This window comes from Gallus gallus, chromosome 2, assembly GCF_016699485.2.
Source record: "Gallus gallus isolate bGalGal1 chromosome 2, bGalGal1.mat.broiler.GRCg7b, whole genome shotgun sequence".
Taxonomy (NCBI): Eukaryota; Metazoa; Chordata; class Aves; order Galliformes; family Phasianidae; genus Gallus; species Gallus gallus.
In genome coordinates this window covers 119,925,274-119,935,266 of record NC_052533.1, presented here as the reverse complement: position 1 = coordinate 119,935,266, position 9,993 = coordinate 119,925,274, and positions in this window count along the sequence as shown.

The window sequence follows — 9,993 nt, the reverse complement described above, 5'->3', positions numbered from 1 at the left end:
TTCATCTCTTTCATAATGTAATTTGTTCTTTGTTTAAAATAGCCCCTCTGCAGATCATGGGATTTTCAACTTGCAAATAATTTATGGCAGAACAAAGATATTAGAGGCTCTGTAGTTACGTCTTTGCTGCTGCTTCATGTCTTCCCAACTACCAAGTATCACTTTGGCTCATCACCATATCTCTTCATCCCTTTCTGAAAAGCCTGAGCCAATGTACTCCTCTTTTTAACAGAAGCCTTTTCTAGCTCATGTCTCCTCTGCATATGAATTCTGCATCTTCTTTTTCCATGCAGTCTAGCTCCAGATAAAGTTAACAGTCAGAGAGCAAAATTGGTGAAATCTTTAGGTTTCCAGAACAGCTGCCTGGGTAAGTAGCTAATGGGAAGTTGTACTGACTTGGCTTTGGGGTGTGCTTTGTGAAAGTGGCATCTTAGGAGTGGTTTTTGCAAAAACTCTCTGGTTCTCTAAGAGCATGTGTAGTTTTCAGACTTTTAAGGATTTGAATATGTTTGAATCGAATCGGGTGTGCTAAGTTCCTCATTCAAAGCATGTGGACTAATGAATGGTCATTAGATTTCTTTTTATTCTGGTGGGATTTACCTTGCCAATTTCTGAGGAGGAAAAAAAAAAAAAAGAAAAGCCTTTTCTTACTGACATTACACTAAATTCTGAAGCTGGTACAGTGCTGAAATTTGTATGTCAAATGATTAAAATATGTGAGATTGTAGTGAAGAGAATGTAATCCAAAGTAGCGAGTAACTCTTATAACGGATAGGCTCTTCTCTCTAAATATGTGTGCAGTGGTTGCAATTTCATTTCCAGTTCCATTCTTTTCTGTCTTACATGCTGATCCTCCCAGGAGTTCAGCCTGCAGTGATATTTAGGATACAGCCTTTATTTCTTTCACTGCCCTGCTACAAATTTAAAACTATGTAAAGTCTTAATCCTTACTTTTTCCCACATTCCTTCCTTTACACCTGTTTGTATTGGTGATCTGAGGAACCTCTTTAAGAGTGAAGTTAGTGAGTGCAGAAGCTTATTGCTATGTTTGATCCTTAGCAGAACTTGGTCCAAAAGAACGTACTCTCCACTCTTCAATTTGCAGTGCTGCTGAGAGAATCCTACAACATACTAAAGACCTTTAATAATTAAAAATTACTACAGCATCTAAAGTGCCTAACAGGGAGGAAAGGAACAAAGACCATGAGAGCTGCCAAACAGCAGAAGTGTGCCAGAGTGTTCCTGTGTACTCTAGATTATCATTAACTGACAAAACTGTTGAAATCAGCCAAGAAATGAGAGGACCCCATCAGTTTGACCAGAAAGTGCAACCATTTCTGACTCTAAGTCTAGCACATTCTATGACCTGGGTATTAGGCAGATTTCTCAGTCACATGCCAGCACCTCTAAAACTTTGGCTACGGCTATTTCTAAAATTGACAAAGGCGTGTTTTGACTGCATGTGTTAGCTTTGCCTCTTGTTTTGCTTTCTGTATTCCTTTCTGTTCAGCTTGTTTGGGCAACAAAACTCAGAGTTCAAAGGGAAAAAAAAGAAGAAATTTCAATTTTGTATGGTATCTAATCTCAGTTTTGGAAGTAACATAAGCTTTTTGATTTTTGTTTGTTTGTTTGTTTTGGTAGATTTTCAGTTGCTGGTGGGTAGGTGGTAGTTAAACATACACATTTTTCCTGGTTTTCAACACACTTGCAATTCTTGATTGTTTCCTTGGGTGCCAGCTGCTGAAACTTTGGTCTAGGTGCGTACTCCTGCCTTTTCTACAGAAGTGTAGTTCTTCAGGACTGTATTGCAGTCAAGATAATAATTGGACTGTTGATGTTTGAGGTGGTTGATACTCATCCTTAGGAATTTCTTTTACATCAGTTAAGACATTTGTCATTTCCCAAGGAACCTTCTAATTGCTGTACAGATGCTTGTATTTCAGTTTTTTCTACTTCAACAGGAAGAACAGCAATTGTGCTACCAGTAAGTCAGGCTGGTCAGTGATTTTAATTAACTCACTTGGAGTGTTGCGACTTTTTGCTTAAAAATAATAATTTCTCAGATAAAGTACTTTAGTGATTGTGTATCAATGCCAGTGAATCTTTTCCTCTCAGATAGTTTTATAACAAGTAAATAGCTTGTGATTATTTTGTTCCAGTTCTGTGGTTTCATTTCTGAATGTGTATTGGAAAATTCTGTAACCGTTCCTTGTGCCTGTCTATTCAGAAACTCAAGATGTCTATAGGAATCCCACTTTAAATTTAATCTTCTGTTGTGACTGAGAATTTCTTTGAGTCTATTTATGTTCCTATACCAAAATGTGTCAGTCAACACAAGAAAACAGTAGCCCTTTGGAGATGACTCTGTCAACAAGATGTAAATAAGTTGTTTGTTGTGCAGGATGAGAAGAAAAAGAAAAATGGAAAAGTAGTTCAAATTCCAGAAAGAGATAAATGGAATATACAGCGTTCACAAAATCCTCCTGCAAACGCTTTTTGCAGTCAAAAAGGGCAGATTAACAGAGATGAATTTGCAAGGCATTTAGTTGCTGTTTGAATGAGCTCAGATGTTACAAACGAGAGAATCACAGAATGCTTTGGGTTGAAAGGAACCATTAGGACGATCTAGTTCCAACCCCCTGCTAATAGATAAGGGCACCTTCCTCCAGACCAGGTTGCTCAAAGCCCCATCCAGCCTGACCTTGAATGCTTTCAGGGAGGGAGCATTTACAAGCCCACTGGGCAACCTGTTCCAGTGCCTCACCACCCTCACAATAAAGAATTTCTGCCTAATATCTTGTCTAAATCTACCCTCTTCCAATTTAAAACCATTTCCCTTTGTCTTGTTGCTAGAATATAGAATAAAACTATACAATACCTTGAACATCAATATTTTATAATGTATGGAGTTTCACTGTAATTGTGTAGGTAGGAGCACTTAACAAATAAAGCTATACATGAGTCTTGAAAATCCACACTGGCATTACCTTCCGGAGGGAGTATCAACTTGACAATGGAGCAGCAGGGCATGCAGCATTTTCAGCCAGCCTATGGGCAGCCTATGCTGATTATCTCAAGGCAGTAAGAGTATTTAAGTGGATAAGTGGCTGGACTTGTAACTTATAATTTGTAGGCCAAATGTATCTGACCTCTAGTTTTGCAAACTCCAGATCTCTGAAGCTGATTCCAGAAGCTACAGTTTCGTGCACTTCAGCTTTATAAGGAATTTTTCACCTGTCTTTGCATAGAATATGAACAGTGCACAAAATCCAGACTACTTCCCTTTTGAGACTGGAATTTTATTAGAAATGTCAACAAAATATGGGATTTGAATTACCACAGCATGAAAAATCTTTGATCCTAGACCAGGATGTAATTAGGGTAGGCCTATTTCAAAGCTAGGCACAAAAATGTTACATCGGACACAGAACAAGGAATTTCCCTGTGTAACTTGTGGTCAAAGGATTAAGATGCTGGATAGTATAATACAGTTGGATAAATACAGGCAAGAATCATGAAACAAGAGCAGCTTAAGTACTCATTTTTTTAAAAGCATCATAAAAACAAGGGGAATAGGAACTAGTAATGAGATATCAGCATGGGATGCAATGTGTCTCATCTCTGGCCTAGAAGCTTTCATGTGAAAACAAAACAAACAAAAAGACTGTGATAGCAGGAGTGAGAGCAGACCTCATAGTGATGACATGACTGAGATGCAGTGTTTAATGAAGATCATTCTAAAACTGGATGAAGCAAATTGATGCAAATAAAGGTGTGTGTATATATATATAATATATAAGATATATATCATCGAGCAGAAGCACAGTCTTTTCTATTTTTTTTTTCCTAAAAAATCTGTGGTTTCTTAAAACTTATAGCTAATAGCAATAATGCCTTTATTTTTTTACCCTTTTCTATATTTTGAGTTTTGAGAGATTTGGCAGATATATTGCCAATGTATAGCATGGCTTTTCAGCTGAAGGTTGTCATTAGGTCAGGATTAGACTCTCAGTTTTTATGCTTAGGTTGTTTTGAATGTCTCTAAGACACTTCGGGTTACTATTTTCCATTTAAATAATTATAAAACATATTCTAAATTGAAAGTGTGCCCAAAGTGGGACATATCTTTGTAGCATGGGCTTTTTTGCGGTATTTTGTTTTGAAATGTCAAATTTATCAGAAGTGTGAAATTGAAGACAATCATTTCAAGAACAGCAACATTCCTTTACCTTGTAAGCATTTAATGGAAGTTACCTGTAAATATTTTTTACAGATCATGTCCTTTCATTGATTTTGCAGCTACAGCAATCTTTATTAGGGTACCTAGTTGATTGTGCTTTTAATTCTAAAAGAGAGAAAATCTCGTAGACCAAGAGAGTTGTGATTATTATTGCAATATTCACTGAAAACTCTGTTGGGCTGACCTTGATATAATATAAAAAACTTGGAGTAGGCAATGTGTTTAATAAATCTATGGAACCAAATCTCTGTATTTCATACAATACTATGCAATAAAAAATACACATATTCATGATGTGAGGTAAAACGTGCACGAGAAAATAAAGTAACCCTGCTAATCTTTAGTAGTGAGAAAGATTGTGGGGTTTTTTTTGTTGCTGTTCTCTGAAGAATGGACCCCATAGTGTCCTCAATGTACGTATACATGGCAATAAAGCTCAGATTTGAGTCACTTAAATTTTGCCCTACTATGACTCTCAGTCTCTCAATTTTGCTTAAGCCCGACGTGGAATAGCTCTCTGGAACCAACTTCTCTTTGACTATCCTTAGAATTTCTTGTGTACCTAAAATTAGGCCCAGAAAAAGTGAGGAGCAACCCTCACTGAGAATAGAGAGGCTTGGCCTTTGCTGAAGCCCTGTTCATTTTAGAATCTGTATTTGTTTGCTGAAGTCTTATAGTAACTGTCCTGCAGCCTGGACAGCAGCTAACTGATGCTTACAGCTCTGGCATCATTAAAAAGCACGTCGTAACAGTCCTGTCGTGCAGCTATATAATATGGTAAGTGTATATATGTTGTGCGTATTGTTGTGTATATATATATATATATATATATATTTATCTCATAGTCTGAATCATCACTGCACAGAGGGACAGAAGAAAGAAAGAAGGAAGCTTGAAATTTTGCTTTCCAAATGGAGACTAGGAGCGCATTGAAGGCAAATAAGCAATATCAAATGAGAAGTCTATGACAAAGCTGGAAATTGTACTGACAATTTTGAGTGCCTTAAGCACTCTATTTTCCATTAAGTGCATTATTTTTTCCCTCCACTCCAGTGCTTATCGGAAGATAACTTTTGTTCTTCAGCCTAAATTCGCGTTACTGTTTAAATTTGAGCTTTTCAACAGCTGCTGTTTTTGCAGCAATGAAAGACAATATTGTGGAGCAGATCTTAATTTCCAGATGGAAAGCAGTTATCAAAAAAATTATTGTATGTTTTTTCCTTATGATCACAAAGGTGTTCAAAGAGCATTCTAAGAGAGAGATCACAGCTTTGGGAGGTGGTTTTTATAGAATAAGCTCATAATGTATTGGACCAATCATCTTGTTTCCTATAGAATTCTCAAAAAGAGAGCAGAATTATAAACTGTATTTCTTCTACTGAAAAACAATTTTGTTTCCTGCAATCACTTCTTTTAGTATATGATAAAATAGCAGAAGAGATTTATGTCTACTTTAAGGTGAATGCAAGCAATCCTGATCACATGGCACATTGTTTCATTTTACTCACGTTGTTATTCCATTATGTACATAATGCTTTAATTTTAGTCAGTAAATATTAAGAATTATATAAGTGTTTTGTTTTGTGCCATGTAATGAACCTGTACTAAGACCTAGCAGGATTGTACTGTCTCAAGGAACAGCAAATCAGAAGAAAGCTCCTCTCTTTATCTTTTTACTCTTCCAAGTGGTTGTCTTTCCTATTGAAGTTTCTTCTGTACTTTGAAGATTTTTTTGAACAAATGCATCACTTCAGTATTAGCATAGATATTTAGTCTGTCAAAGCGAGTGGATACAAGTCCAGATCAATCTTTGTTTCTTTTTAAAGGTAACTGTATTCACATTCTTTCTTTTGTTTTAAAGGGGCTCAGCCACTAAGGGTTTGGAATCTGCTGGAAATTTGCTCCAGCTTCCCAGTGCTAGGTAGGTATAATAGTTGAGTTTGATTTTGAAGTTTTTGCTGAGGTTTTCTCAAAGACCCACACGAGTAAGATAAGAACAGGCCGACAAATTATTTATGTTTGCCTGTCCCTGTCAAGTCTTTATTGACTCTTAACTATTCCAGTTCTAAATTGAACGCAGCCTCAGGGAAGGAAACATTTATATAAGAGGATTGTGGTGGAAGGATTTTTCTATTGATCCTGCATACAAAAAAAGGGCCTTAGGAACCAGAATGCTTTTAACTAATTATATGTGACAATTCTTTCCCTTGAAGAAGAGATGTTTATCCAAAATCAAACCTACAAGTTACCAATGTCTTTACAGTATTCCCTCTTCTCTTTGACAGACAATGCATCAAGTTAAAAAAAAAAAAAAAAAAAGGCCTGATAGAATTCATGTTATGCAATGTTTGTGTTCATGTATATGTGAATAAAATGGAACCTCTGTGTAGGGATCACTTCCTGAGCATGTTAATGCTGTGTAGCCAGGTTTGTTTAGTTCTATTTCTCTATTTACCATTCAGAGAAATAATGCTTTGGGAAGTGTGTTTTTACTTGGCTTCACGGGAAAGTCTTGACCCTATTTTATGATACCAGTAGCAAGTAATAAGGGACTCAGAACACTGGTATTTTAAAGCTGTTTTGCATTGTGTCTTTCACACTGTGAAAGTTTTTTGTCTTTCATGCTTTGAAAGTGTATTTCCAGTGACTCCTGTAATTTCAAATGGTGATTTGAAGCAATAAGATATAGAATCATAAAATCATTTGAGTTCTAAAATACCTTTAAAGGTCAACTAGTTCAACTCCTCTGCAATGATCAGGGACACCTGCAGCTAGATTGGGTTGCTCAGAGCCTGGTCCAGCCTGACCTTGAATGTCTACAGGGATGGGTCATCCACTACCTCTCTGGGCAATCTGTTCTGATGCCTCTCTACTCTTATGGTAAAAAACTTCTTCCTTATATCCAATCTAAATCTCTCCTCATTCAGTTTGAAACCATTTCCCTTTGTCCTATCCCCCCCCCCTTTTTTTTTTTTCTTACAGCCCCCTTGTAGATAATGAAGGGCTGCTCTCAGGTCTCCCTGGACCCTTCTCTTCTCCAGGTTGAACAGTCCCAGCTCTCTCAGCCTGTCTTTGTAGGAGAGGACATTGGATTATTGCTGTGGCCCTCCTCTGGACATGCTCCAACAGGTCCATGTCTCTCCTGTACTGAGGACTCCACTCCAGATGAGACCTCACTGCACTTAGGTGATACAGGGGCAGGATCACCTCCCTTGCCCTGGTAACCATGCTTCTTTTGATGCAGTCCGGGATATGGCTGGCTTTCTGGGCTGCAGGGGCATGCTGCTGGTTCATGTCCTGCTTGCCATTCACTATTACCCCTAAGTCCTTTTGGCAGGGCTTTGCTCTATCCTTATGTCCTCCAGCTTGTATTTACAGTGTGGGTTTCCACAACTCAGGTGCAAGGCCTTACACTTGGAAGTTGAAAACCTCTTACTTGTTCTATGCTAGGTAGCTGCTGTATGCGTCTATTCAAATCTACATCATGTGAAAGAACATCATGAAAAAAATAAGGCAAGTGTTAGTTAGAAAAGCTACTGAAAATCATCTAGTTAACTGTAAAAACTTGAAAATATAGCTGGTGCACTTAATCACACAGAAGCTAAGTTTATCGCTTATTCAGCATTCTTTTTCTGTAACAATGCCATGGAAAAACAATGGCATGTTTTTTTCTCTTAAAATGGACTGGGCAGCTCTATTTTTCTCCTCCCTTGTTTGATTTACAATATACATGTTGTCTGAACACTTTGCATGAATATTTTCTACAGTGTAGGCATTGTCTCTGTCTTGAATGCTCTAGGTCCAGTGCCTTACCATTCTGAAGGTTTCACTTGCATCAGTGTCTGTGTTGTATTGCTATATTTTGTGCATAAACTGAATGAAAAGGATCAAAATAATCAGGAAGGACAGACCCTGCTTTCTAGTAGCAGCATGCACTCTCTATCTGTATTTTGTCCAAACACTTTGTTCTGGGACATCTAGTAGAGTAAGAAGAACTGAATTAGAAGTTTGCACCAATAATATGTCTAACTGACAGTGTAAAAGAGAGTACAATAAGCAGCCAACAATAGAGAAAATTTTGGAGGTATAACAGTGATATCTGGGACATTTCTCCACCTTGAACATACTTTGATTCCTATAGGCATGTCATATGGCAAAAAGGTATATACTTTTTAAAAGTAAGTTTAAAAACTGAAACAATAAGCATAAAACTGAAGCTTTTTGAAGTATGTGAAAAAGCTAGATAGAAAAAATAGGATAGGACTGACCTAATGATGCAAGAATGCTGGGGGATTTGTAAAAGATCAGGTTGTGACTTGTCCCAGATTCCAAATGCACAGAGCTAACTTTTGTTGAAGTAATTAAAATTTGCTAAGCAAATGAAGTTTGTCAGCCCACATGAAAACTTACTGAGGAAAGATACGTTCTTGGCTAGCATGAACTACTTTTCTGTATTGAAAAAAATACAGAAGAGAATCCAAAGGAAAAAGGAGAAGCAAAGCTCAGATTTGGAGTCCATGAAAGTCCTGTTGCCCAAATCACACCAAATAATATCAGGCAACAATGATGTCTGGAAATCAATAGCACAAATAAAAAGGATTGCATCAACTGTAAGAGTTGGCATAAGTTGTATACCATAGACAAAAGAGAATCTTACAGCTCAGAAGATATTTTGTGAGAAATCGGACCAGAGCAGCAAAAGACAATTGGAAAACTGGTTTAAAAATAAACAATATTTGATTAATGTATCAGTGTTGCTAAAAAAAGCCCATTTGCCTCAGAAAGATGTAGTGTAGCTTATAAAGGAAATATATAGATTAACTATAATATCCAGAACGTTAGGAGAAATAGTGATGAAGGAGCTCTGAATAGGGAGAAATAGAAAGTTCCAAAATATAGCAACTTCTTTTAGGTCTCATTAACAGGACATGCTTCTTAGTAGGTTAAATAAAGACAGCATAGAGATAGGCTACCTGCTGCTTAATAACAATTGCCCCTATAGAAAATTTACTGAGTTTTTGTAGGAAGTAGTATTCGCTAGCCCAGTAAAACAAAAACCTGAAATACTATATACTTTATTTTTGTACTAAGTGAAGGTTTCTAACAAAGTGAAATTTTAGCAGTTCTATCACAAAATGTCTTTATGATGTGTTAGGCATATTTTGATATGCCTTTTTATAACCGTTTTCTTTGACTAAGCTCTTAAAATACTGATATTCTGATGTGATTCATCAATCCATTTGTAAACTGAACTCCCTAGTTATATAACTTACACTATGTTTTATAATCCTTAAACTGTTTATATACTTTATCGCTTCATTGTCAATGTGTGTGTGGTATTTTCAAATATAAACACTGTCCAAATCTTAGATAGTAAAGCCAGTTTTCATTAATATGGACTGATGCCAAAATATTCTTGGTGATTTGTCTATAAATGCATTAAACATTAGTGTACCTAATTGTTTTTATTCATTAACAACAACAACAACAAAATAATTATCTTATTGTTATCCATAAATACTAAATTCATTAATATGTTCACAGAGTCACAGAATTGCAGTGATTGGAAGGGACCTCTAGAGATTGAGCCCAACCCCAATTCATAGTCCATATATTCCTATGTCTGTAACAGGAAGTAACAAACATTTAGCTAGAATCTCAAAGCCAATGGTTACTAATTGATTATAATTTTTGCAAAAGGAACAGTATTGTTGACATGTTGTGAAAATGCTTTTTGTATAGAGTATATCTGA